Source organism: Strix uralensis, chromosome 4 (genome assembly GCF_047716275.1).
Source record: "Strix uralensis isolate ZFMK-TIS-50842 chromosome 4, bStrUra1, whole genome shotgun sequence".
Classification (NCBI taxonomy): domain Eukaryota; kingdom Metazoa; phylum Chordata; class Aves; order Strigiformes; family Strigidae; genus Strix; species Strix uralensis.
In genome coordinates this window covers 19357875-19370844 of record NC_133975.1, presented here as the reverse complement: position 1 = coordinate 19370844, position 12970 = coordinate 19357875, and the positions used below count along the sequence as shown (strand labels likewise).

The window sequence follows — 12970 nt, the reverse complement described above, 5'->3', positions numbered from 1 at the left end:
TAACTAAGCAATTACTGAAGGCTTTGTTTAAAATTCCTCAAGAGAATGTCACAAAGAAAATTATTACCATTATTTCAACAATGAATATAGTACCGCAGTTTCACATGACAAATAAGCTCACATTTAACTATCAATTAGCATCTTTTGATACTGTGGAATTGTTTTCAGCATTAATGTATTGATTCATGTATCTGTCTAAATATACCTGATTAAAAATGGGAAGAAACTCAAGTTCTAAACTGCTGCATTTTGAATGAGAGTATCGCAGGGGAACTTGACTCTCGTGTAATAGTTGACCTACTGGACTCCGTATTTATATCGCCTGAAAATCTGGCTTATTGGTATGTGCTTTTTCCTCCTGCATGTCAACTACTAGAAATACTGCCATTCAAAGCAATAATTTAGAAATTAAAAAAAGGGAAGTGATACACTATGTGTCTCATTATTTTTAGCTAGAAATCAGATTTTGAGTTCAAAAGTAGCTTTAAAAAAGGGGCAGGGAGTCTTTATGTTGGCCTTTTGTACCAGATGCATTTTGTACTGAATGCTGAGGTGTGTGCTCAGTGCTGAAGGGGTCTTGCAATGTGTATGTCTGGCATGCAAAAAATGGAACTTTCAAATTTGGGCAGCTAAACCTCAGGTCCTTCCTCCTGCTTCTGTAGCACCAGTGGGGGATTCAGTGCTGGGGCATAACAGAAAGGGTTAAAAGCTCCTGCGGAGGGTGCACACTCCAAGCTTGTTACCAAAGTGTTTCAACCACAAAATGTTCAGCTATAGAAGAGAGGTAACTGAGGATAGGTATGGTTTCTGGGCCACTTAACTTCTAATACACGGAGCTAACAGGCACAGGGGTGGTGGACACTGGCACTGATGTCAGTGATGCACCACAGTGCAGGACAAGGTAAAATGTTTCTCCTTTCTTTGGGGTGAAATTGCCTGGTGGATAGCCTCAGCAAGCAGCCTGCGATTTTAGCTGGCAAGGAGGAAGACTGCCAGAACTCCCACTGAAATAAAAACCACCCATTGTTTCTTTGATTAAATCATCCCCTATGCTCACTAAGGTAGGAATTGCATATTGTTATGATAGTTCCTCTCAAAATAATGCACATCACACTTAAACTTTTAAAGAGATGATTCCCACTTTCAGCAAACACCCATATATCCAATTTGCTTGAACACCCTGCTGTGTTTCAATGCACACCCCTGTAGGCTCCCAGCTATTCAGTAGCTGCCTTAGTTGTTAAAGGCAGTAACTATGAAAGCCAGTGGAGCTAGTGGGAAAATAAACTTAAAAATTACAGAGTAGAGATGTGTTTGTGACACACTGTCAGCAGCAACTCACGACATGCTCCCTATCAAAATTTGACTTGCCCTGTGATTTTTATCTCAAGTGAACAATGCCTTCAGGATTGAAAATAAAAGCAATTCTGACTTGTCAACAGCAAATACCTAAAATCACCACAGCTTTATTGTGTGAGAGGAATGTCCTTTTGATGCCTGTGTCAAAAAGTTGACTAACAGTAAGACCTAGATCCATGAAAGCACTGCCATGGAAGCAAATCTGGGTCTAACAATGTGCATGGGACAATTATCAGGAAAGCATTTTAAATGGCTTGTGAAGTTTTTGTGTATGTGATTCGGTAGAGAGAAAGTCAGAGAGTTAGCCTCATACAGTCTACCATCATTGCCACAAATCATACTAATAAAAGCTTCTCATTGAAACTTTCTGACAAAGTGAGGCTTTGGATCTCTTCACAAGAGGGAAGATACCAACAGAAGAGCAAAGGAAGTAATGAGATTGCAGGTCTGTTTCACTTTTTAAATGTTTCCCATCATCACCTCAGATAACCGTTTCCATACATACATATACTCATCCTTTTTCTGTCTGAGAGAAAACCTAGGTTTTCCATTTCTCTGATCAGTTTTATAACAGAAATACCATGAAGTAGCATGTATATGTACTGCCATATTTTCAAAGCCTATATATCTCTTTTTGGTTTAATTGTATGAGTGCCATGACTCTGTCAGGATGGATATGAACAAGAGGTTTCTGTACAGAGGTTTAGGTTTTACATCTGGAAACAGATGTACATTGCTCTGTCTTTTCATATGCCCTTTCAGTCATCTGGCAAGTGCATTAATTAAAACCTCTGTACAAGCTCCTGAGAACATCTATTGCATGGGAAGTGGCTGTCTCCCCCAAAGACTTCTGTCTGAAGGTCTCGTGGTCCTCTCATGTGTCCTGCAGGGTACTTGCCAACAAGGGATACCATTACTAACAAGGAGAAAGGAGATTTCTGTGCTTTGTAGGAGCATGGCAATGGCAATGTTATTTAAACCATTACTATGTTTATTCACTATTCTGTTACCACATGAAGGAACTGTGAACTCATATCAGTATTAAACCCATTTGCTTTAAATAAAAATCAGTCTGCAAGTTATGTACAACAAGCTGTTTTCTTCCTTTTTAGTACTCTTTTGATATCAATATGTTTTAGCTTGTCAAGGCCTTGTTTAGTACGTCTTTCTTTGGCTCTTCATTGAAAAACCATTCCTGGGATTTAGGAAAAAAAAAAATTCTAAAAAGTTTATTTGCAAACTGTTATAGATTAAACAGGGTCAGTTTGCCTGATCCTATTATCTCAATTTGTTTTTTTTTTCAAACTCAGATCTCTTTACCTCCTTTTCAGTGTTTAAATGATGGTTAACCATGTAGGAGACAAAAATAGACAAAGTAGTTGCCACTTGTTCCTTTGTCTCATTGTGTCATGCTGTGCTATAAATTGATTTAATCTGGACAGAACCAAAGGGGTAAAACCTAATTTAATAGCTATCAGTCAAAGGTAGGAAGCTTACAAGAAAGACTGCAGTTCAGGCTCAAATCTACTGAAGGGGGGAAAAAAAAAAAAAGCAAAAAAAAAGCAGTATGGCTAAGACTGTGAGTCTTCATAAACTTTAAGAAAATCTGATTTCCTGTCAAAACTTATTTATGGGCAGTTTAATCATTGATGCTTCCTTCAATTTAAATAGCTCGTCTCTCTTCCTTGCATTTATCTTTTTCGTTCAACTATTGCCAGAGTCAATATCTTTGCCCATTGTTTTGCTATAACAAGCAAGCCAACCTTTCCTGATCTCTCACAAAGGGGAAATCTGCAGTGTCTGTCTTCATGGAAGAGAACAGGATGTTAAAGAAGAGTGAAGTCCTCTTCTTTTCACCTATTCTGACCCAGTTCAAGTTAATTTTTCTTAGACTTGAATGGCCAGATATGTGTACTTGCTTTTATATGATAAACTGGTAGCTTCTCATTCCATAGTCTTTATACTTTCTTCTTGCCTGGGAGTTACTCTCCTTGCATATTCTGTGATCACATACTTCTAATATTTCTTCTTTCACTGATTTTTGCAAAGTGTTACTTTTACAGGTTTTCTCTAATGGGAAGCATACTGTTACAGCTCCTGAACCCTTCATCTTCAGAAATATGATTGGAAACAGGTTTAGAACATTCTGAGAATTTTTGTACAGTATTAATTAGCTGATCATCACTAAAAATTTGAAAAGGCCTCATAGCTCCATCAGCTTTACTGTCTTCAGTTAAGAATCCTACGCAAGTAAAATGAAAAAAGAGGTTTGTCCTGAAGGAATTATGCAGTTCATACATTTTTCTTACTGTAGTGCTCATGGTGCTGACCATCATTTTACTCTGTATATTTTGATTTTTGTAATTAATTTAAACTGCTTTTGTATTATTTCTGTGTATATGCTTAATCTTGCATATGCCATAGATCACATAGGTTGGGAATGGTGGGGAATGGCTCTGAAGAGATTTATTCTTGTGTGGCTGTCAATCTTAAGATTCAACTTGCAAGCAAAAAATATCTGAATGCATCTCACCTGCATTGCTACTTCATTAATAAATGTAGGTTTCAGTCAAAACTTAAATGCTAAGTACTTATGAAATAATCAGGAATAATTCATCCACAAAAAGCTAATAAAATCTAGAGCGTCTTGTGACAATTAACTGGAAGTCAGAAAACTAAGTTATCAGGTCTGCTAGAGTACAGCAGTGTCTTTACTATCTCAGGTGTTACTTGAACATTTTCTATCCTCTAGTGGAAAGTTTCTCTTGCAGAATAGGATTTAAGGGACTGCTCCTTAAACATATGAAATATAGCAAACTGGACAAGAAGTTTATTTCTACTATTACATGTAAATTGGGAAAATTACTGTGTCATTATTTCTTCCATTCTATTTTTATATTGGTCCCTGATGGATAGTTACAAGGTTACTTACAATGTTCTCAGCTTGAATTTCCTAGTTTAAAACAGTCCCTGCCATTGTAGAAGAAAAGTGAAACAGTTTTTGACTGAGAAGAGCACTTCAGAGAAAGAAAATCATGGCTGAAATTGTGAGAGATCCTGAAAGAAAAAGAATTGCTATCAATGTTTTATGGACAAAGTTAGCTGAAATACAAGTAGCAGAGAGAAGAGGTTGAAAGTAGTGTTATAACTCTTTGGTTATCAATAGCCTTTTTGGTCTTTGTTCTGTACAGTCTTGCTTGGTTTAGCATAGTAAAATTCTCTCTCTCTAACTGACTCCAAACCAAAGCAGCAGATCAGTACTGAAGGAGAAAAAAAGTGCATATCCATCTTCTCATAACACACTTGCCCACACTACAGTTTATCAGTTACTGTTTATTAAACTAATAAGCCTTTAGCTTCCCGGAGTTTCCTAGACTTTTGATGTGGCCTGGGAGCGAGGAAAGCCAAGAGTGCCAATAACTGAAGAAAGAGCAAAGATGAAACACAGGCAGAAATGATTGAGGGCTAAAGAAAAAAACTTATTTGAAGCAGGGATGAATTAATTATCACAACTTTTCTCAAAAGAGTTTTCCTTCCTACTCCCCAAACAGCAGGTTTTTGGGAGTTCTTGTACTTTAAACAAGAAACTTTTTTCTTGTTTAAACTGATTTCAGTGTCGGGGAGGAGAGCTAAGGCTTTGCCGTCTTTTGAACTTCACTTGATGTATGTGAAGAAGAGAGTTTTATAATTACATTTTCGAGAAGGAATACTATATTAGAAGCAGGACACTTTTTCTCTACTGACTTTGTTTCTATAGGAATTGTTAAATGAGTAGTGGAAGAGAACAGAGTATCAGCCTTTCTCTACCCAGCACAGCACAAGCCACATAGAAGTGAAGAAACGGGGTGCTCAGCTGAAGGATCTCTCCTTCCTTCAATACAGACAGTAATAGAGAGAAGCAGGAGATGCAGCCCTCCATAATTTTTTCTGTCAGAGACAGTGGTAGCTGCATCTATGGAGAAAGTGAAGAGGAAGCAGGGCACTTGATTCCTAATTTTGTTCAACTCTTTGATCTAAGAGTGAGGGAAGGATCAGCTTTTTACTCAGGTCCCTGCACTTCCAAATGCTGGTGCTAACAAGCACGCGGAGAGCCCGGGAGCGCTAGCAGCATGGGTAATTGCACACTCTCGCACTGAAGTGCAGAGAGTGAACAGAAATACTTGAGAGGGAGGTGATTTCTTCTTAGTTGTGATCATCCCCTGATCCAGAGATAACTCTGTTTTCTGAGTCTATCAGCTAGCCAGAAATTCATAGAATCACAGAATGGTTTGGGTTGGAAGGGACCTTAAAGATCATCTAGTTCCAACCCCCCTGCCATGGGCAGGGCCTTCCACTAGACCAGGTTGCTCAAAGCCCCGTCCAACCTGGCCTTGAACACTCCTAGGAATGAGGCATCTACAACTTCTCTGGGCAACCTGTTCCAGTGCCTCACTACCTTCATTGTGAAGAATTTCTTCCTTACATCTAATCTAAATCTACCCTCTGTCAGTGTAAAGCCATTACCCCATGTCCTATCAGTTCCTTTGATTTAAAGGTTGTTGCTTTCTATAAGCATACTCAGTGAGAGCTGGTGTTAGTCAGAACCACTGCAGATGTCCCAGATGCCACTGCTAGTCACTGTTGTCAGATATATTATGGAGCTGTCATGTACATTTTGTTTTTTCCTAGTCAGAGTGAGTGCAAGGAAACAGTAGTGATGTATGGACTGCTGTCTGCAGTTCTTTGCTGAACAGTTTAACAGCTGTGTAATGTCTGGCTTTCAGAAGCAATAGAACATTTCTGGGGTTTCCAGACAGTAGTTTCTTGTGCTCTCTCTGTATTAACTATGCTTTTTTTCTTTCTTTTTTTCCTTTTTTTTTTTCTTTTCATGGCTATGGACAAGTAAACTACAAACTGAAACTGTAGTGGTTTTTATTTCTGTACTTTCCAGGCAGAACTTGCAGTGTGAATCTCCACTCACATCAAGGTTCTAAGCATGTGGTGTCATTCTATGAGTGTTTGTCACTGAGCACCCACAAAAGACAGCTATTTTCCTCTGGCCTCCAAAAACCACAAATTACACTGTGTTCCCCTCCAAGGACTTCTCAATGAATTTGGGGCTAGAAGGCTATAAAATGGAACAACTGGATTGGAAACTTGAATCTGTCACTCATGATTCAACTTGAAATCAAACTAATATTTTTTTCTCCATAGTGAAACAGTACGAAATTAAGTCATTATCACTTAGGAAGATAAATAATGTCTTATTCCATATTTGATTATTGGCACGTATCAGTGTTTAACCTATTCTAAAAATTTTCATTAAAAAAAAATATCTAACTACAGATAATAGTACAAAGAATTCAAGAACTACGTTTCTGCTATAATTAGTATTTGCCTACCTACTTAAATGTGCAGCACAGGTCAAATTTGTTTGATAGAGAATGTTTTGAAGAGATAGGAAGAAATCAGAGTTGCCTTAAGTTTTGGTGTTGAGATTGTCCAAGATACAGTAAACAGTGTCATTAAAGGCTTCCTGTCTTACTGTCACATTGCTGGCTAAAGTTTTTGCCATATTTCTAAGTAGAATTTACCTTAAGAGCCTTACTTGTCTTTTTCAGTTCCATGTAACTGTAAGAAAAGATACAGTTTGTGATTATTGCAATACTACTTTGCTGCAAAAAAACTACCATTATGTTCTCTCCTCAACAAGGAAAAAGAAGAGTGCTGTCAGTAGACAGGTCACGGACTCTGGTCAAAGCACAGTCTAAAAAGCCTGAGAAATGGATGCCCCCACCTTCTATCCTGAGCAGGAAACAACAGCAATTAAGGTGTGCAATTTTGTTTGTTGTTACTGGATGCAGACCAGAAAAAAAGCTGCAGTGATTTCCAGTGCCTAGACAAATTGTCAGGACAAAGGTATAAATATACAGAGAAAATACCAAGATGCTTACAAAGGTATCCTGGATGGGCACTGAAAAACAGAGAAGTGGAAAGAAAAGACATTTTTGAATGCTGATCTCATTTTTTTCCCCTTTTCCCCCCCATTTATGTATAGGAGATATAACCTTAAAGCTTATATTTTACTGGGAGACAAAATGAATTAATCCTTTTAGTACTGCAAGAACCATGCTTAGAAGGGAATACGTTATTGTATATTGTTCTTAAGAACAGTAGCTGACATTATTCATTGATGGCCTGCCCTTCCATTGGTGCATGGGATGTGGTGACAGCACTGCTCACTAAATTCAGGGTTAAGCTATGTGTAAGAGCATGTCCATCACCTCACAGGTCTGATCCCCTGTAGAAAATCCAGTAATAATTTCTCAATCCCCAGTAATCCTGTCAAGTGGCTCACATCATATACAAGAATGCAGAGCCTTAGTTTTGAGAAGCCCTTGAAAAGTGGGACCACTGCTTTTCGGAAGTTTATCTAAAGAAAAATTATCAGAATATTTAAGTATCACCTCTGCCCCTCTGCTAATTTTCTGGATTTAACGCAGCATATGTTTCAAAACAATATAATTTAAAATAGTTCCAACACATTAATTAGTACAAGCAGTACTACCTGAAGTTAAATGGCTTTGTCACCTCTCTCTGAGTAATTTTTCAGCTTTTGGCTAATTCAAAAAAATCTCACAAATGTCAGAGATTTTGTTGTTATGTAAAAAGCAAACAACTTTCCTGGCAAGAAATCTGAAAAATAGACTTTTCTAATGATCTGCCATTCTCTTCCAACAATATGATTTAGGCTGAAGTGTGCATAATGATTAGCTACTTTTAGGAAATGGCGACTAATAATTCAGTTGCAGGGAGATCCTTCAGTGTGCATATTATTGCAACAAATTTTATTCATTTTCATACATATATACATTTCAGCAACAGACCTGCTTTAAAAATCAGAGTTTATGTAAGAAATGAACAGCAAGCAGAAGTCCCTTGCTGTGACTGATTGCATTAGTTATAGTATCGCTTCAGGTGTAATCAGGATTATTTGTCTTTTTGACATTACCACAATGATATGAGATACTGTATGCTAATATGCCTGTCTTGGTTTATAAGGTGTTATTAGTCCTTTGTTTCTTTCAGTCTCTTGATTAGTGACCGTTGTTTGAAGTCATCCATCTTTTCTCACATTTATGCAAATATTCCAGATTATTAACGATAGCATCAATAGAGTCATGTTTATCCATTTTTTTCAAGAAAATATTTTTCCAAAAGTCTCATTTTACCACTCTTGTTCACATGGAGCAGAAATTTATTCTGTTAATAAATATAGCTGTTTTAAGAAGCAAAGAATGACTGCCTGTGAATTTAAATTATACATATATGCTATATCAATAATGCATAAATGAATGCTTCCATCAGCTGTACATCAGTATTTTCACAGAATACTATGGAGTGGCACACAAAATAAGCAATGCTGACAGAATGGCCAGCATGCAGCTAAGCAGTTATAATTTCTTAAAAAAAATCACAAATACTTTTCTTTGCATTGAATGAAAGAGCAATATCGTAGAAAAAAAAGTTTTTATAGAATCATATAATGGTTTGGGTTAGAAAGGACCTTAAAGATCATCCAGTTCCAACCCCCCTGCCATGGACAGGGACACCTTCCACTAGACCAGGTTGCTCAAAGCTCCATCCAGCCTGGCCTTGAACACTCCTAGGAATGAGGCATCTACAACTTCTCTGGGCAACCTGTGCCAGTGTCTCACAACCCTCATAGTGAAGAACTTCTTCCTTACATCTAATCTAAATCTACCCTCCTCCAATTTAAAGCCATTACCCATTGTCCTATCACTACATGACCTTGTAAAAAGTCCCTTTCCTGTAGACCCCTTTTAGGTACTGGAAGGCCACTGCAATGTCTCCCTGGAGCCTTCTCCAGGCTGAACAACCCTGACTCTCTCAGCTTGTCTTCATAGGGGAGGTGCTCCAGCCCTGAGATCATCTTCATGGCCCTCCTCTGGACCCACTTGAGTAGGTCTATGTCCTTCTTATGCCAGGGGCCCTAGAGCTGGTCCAGGTAGGGTTTCACGAGAGCAGAGTAGAGGGGGAGAATCACCTCCCTTGACCTGCTGGTCATGCTTCTTTTGATGCAGCCCAGGATATGGTTGGCTTTCTGGGCTGCAAACACACATCGGTGGGTCATGTTGAGCTTCTAGTCAACCAATACCCCCAAGTCCTTCTCCTCAGGGCTGCTCTCAATCCATTCGCTGCCCAGCCTGTATTTGTGCTTGGAATTGCCCTGACCCATGTGCCTTGTTGAATTTCATAAGGTTCACACAGGCCCACCTCTCAAGCCTGTCAAGGTCCCTCTGGATGGCATCCCTTCCCTCCAGTGTGTTGACCCACACCACACAGCTTGGTGTTGTCAGCAAACTTGCCGAGGGTGCACTTGTTTCCCTTTATGGCTTTGGCACTGACAGTGAGAATAGCTAACTAAAGTTTCATGAAGGAAGATGTCATGGGATCAAAGCATCCACTCAGTGTAATTCAATGTACTCTAACAAGGAGTTACAGGGGTACATTTTTTCCTGCCCCATGCCATGACATTTCCCAGGAGATACCCCTTTTATGCCTGTCTGGGTTCTGTGGTTTCCCCAATGGAGGTGACTCTCTGATGTATAAACCTTGTGTTTATAAGTACAATGAAAGAGCCTCTGTCCTTGATCTTACTAATGAGCAGGATGCTTATTTTGCTATGCCGTTATGTCAGCTTAATACTAAGGGCCTGAGTGGCTTTGCAAGACTGAAAAAATACAAACTTTTTAATGAGCTTTACAGATTAATTCTTACTGGTGCCAAAATAGTATGTAGAATGACTCAAAAATAATTTCACATAATTTCACTCATTTATGAACTAACAGAATATTGCATTTGAACACAGCTTTGTAACAAAGGTGATTTTATCGTTTGGCTGGTTTTTGAAAGGTATTCTCTGGTTTTTTTTGTGGAATTGGTTGGTTTTTTTAATTTGTTTTTAAACACTTAATGAGCAGTTTATGAATTGTTTTCATTACTAAGTACATGCAACATCTCTTGATTAAGATAGCTGCAAGTGAACCATTCTTATGAAATGTCTTTAGCATGTCTAATTCCAGTGCTTCCCAGTAGCATGGAAACTAAAAGAAATTTTTTCTTAAATGCCAAAATGAGCCCTGTTCATAGCTGAGGAAGACTTACTCTTTTTTAGAAGAAGAAAAGGAGAGTGACATTGGTGAAGCAACACTTCTACAGTTTTCTTTGGCACTTCAGGCAAATTCACTTCAATAGAGTTTCATCTATCCTCCTGTAAAAAAAAACCTAAAATCTGTAATTTAAAAAGTATATAATACCTCAATTATTAATATTTTTTATTGCTTTTGGACAAGGAATATATAGAAAAGGAAATATTAAAAAACGAGCTTTTTTCTGCTTCTGAAGCAAGTATAATACATTAAAATAGGAATTTACCTATTTGTATGAAAAAGCTCTCTGCTGTCACATAAACAAATGAATTAGAGGAATTGAAATAGTATTACTGTTCTGATTTTTCAGAATATATTCTGTCTGGCAGCAAAACCATCTGAAAACTGTAGTTTGCTATCCTGGGTGTAATAAGAAATGCATTGGTATACATATACAGAGATGTTTGAACACTAAAAGCAAATTAACTTTATTTAGAAAAGAACTTTAAGATTGAAATTTCATTAGTTTGGGGACTTATTACAGTTTTAAGAAAGACCTTTCAGTCCATATTTTAAATTATATAAAGTTAATAGGAATAAACAGTAGTTCAAAATTAATTGATCAGTTTCTGTAACCTGTAAAATATTGAGTTGTGCTTGGAAATGATGGAGGTGTGTGTCTTCAGGATATATTATGAAATAATACAGAAAGCTGAGTTTGTTTATAAAAGTGGCTTGGAAGTCTTGGAGATTTTTATAAGTCTAGCAAGTGGTGCTGGAGCAAGGCAAACTAAGTGCAGAGCATTCAGAATGAGGAGAAAAGTGATAAAGGTCAAACAAAGAAGCAGAATTATGAAGAGTGCTGACACTGAGGTATTGCCTTACTTTTTTAAGGCATTACCATCTGTAAGCACTGAGGGCACTTTAGGTAGAAAGTTTTGTGTTGAGTTTCCATGCCACAGTATGGTATGACTTCTGCTGGTGTAGATCTGACCCCCAAAGGACTTTATTTTCATTTTTCTCCTTCCACAAAGTGTCTCTCCCCTATTTGTCTATATATATTTTGCCTTTTATTGGTTGTAGTGCAGACACTGCAACGAATTGCTGGTACAGCATAAGCAATTTCTCTTCATTGTTCGGGCATCCTGTATGAATAGAGCTGTCTCCCAGAGAAATGCATTATTAAAGATTCTGTGTTTGCAGTGGTCATATATCATTATTTAAACACGTTTAGCATGTCTTCCTGTTGAAAGCACAAAAGAGGAGCTACTCCAGTATAGATGAGACAATACCTGAATGTCTCTCACTTGAGAGTGACTCTGCAGATATTAGAACAATTCCCTTAATAGCTAAAAGCATATTTTTTTGTAGTTGACATACATTTTGTTTGCCTTTAATTAGGAACAGGTTGCTGCTAAGAAAAGCAAAGGACGGTTTGACTGAAACCTCTAATCTGCTTTTCTGAAGGTCAGTACCTTTGTCACGTTGTTTTGCTCCAAAGCTCCAGCTTGCATTTCAGATGGAAACAGCACTTTCTATGACCAGTATTAGCCCTCTGTGAACATGTATCATTTATCATTTTATTGGAAGCAGCTGAGGATGCACTAAAAATAGATGTGTGAAATGATGGACAGTTCATGATTTGTTGGCATGGAATCAAGACATGACAGAAGGGACCGAGCAAGCCAATTGCATCCTCACTGCTGAGGTTACCATGGAAGCTTTAACACTTTACATTCCCTTCATCTCTCTTGCTCATGTAACTTGTGCAGTACTCTTTAATTGTTATGGATGAAGTGCATTTCATAGTGTAAAATCTACCTGCCCACATTAACTGAAGCTGTCAGACATGATTTAGGTAGCTATGTATATCCCATAAATTCTCGTAGGAGAATGGAGGTACCTCTGCCAAGGTTTTTGAGGCAAAAATGGAGTAGACATGCAAATTTGAAATGTAAATAAATGCTCATTTGTGTAAATTTAAATATATTTACATAGTGAGAATTTAAGGAAAAGATCCCCACTGAGGAAGGAAAAAGTAAAGACAGAGAAAATAAGGAAAAGTGAAATCTCCCAATCAAATCTCTTCAGCCCATTCCTTGGTGGTCTACAAGCATTCCATTTCTCACCCATGCTTCACTTCAACCCATCCTTATAGTATCCTTATAACCGAGCTTTTTTTCCTTTTCTGTCATTTCAATGTATTTTTCTCCTTTGGCTACATACAATATTTAATTTAAATAGCTCCTTGTTTAATGCAAGCATCCCACAGCTTCTTCCATGAACCACTCCTCAGTTTCTTCTACACACGAACATTGTATTCTACCTTTTCATCTTCACAGAGAGTGTGTGAAGGAAATAATGGCTTTTAAGACTTAAAATATTGCACTTTCCCACCTGATGATACCCTGAGTGGATGTAGTGATAGGAACCTTTTTCTTAACCAAGTAACAGAAAAG

General features: G+C 37.8%; 1 protein-coding gene across 4 annotated transcripts in view; it reads left to right on the top strand.

Moving 5' to 3' along the window:
- The window catches only part of KCNIP4 (potassium voltage-gated channel interacting protein 4), a 442570-nt gene that overhangs the window by 189510 nt on the left and 240090 nt on the right, over positions 1–12970 (top strand). The gene's annotated exons all lie outside the window — the stretch shown is intronic.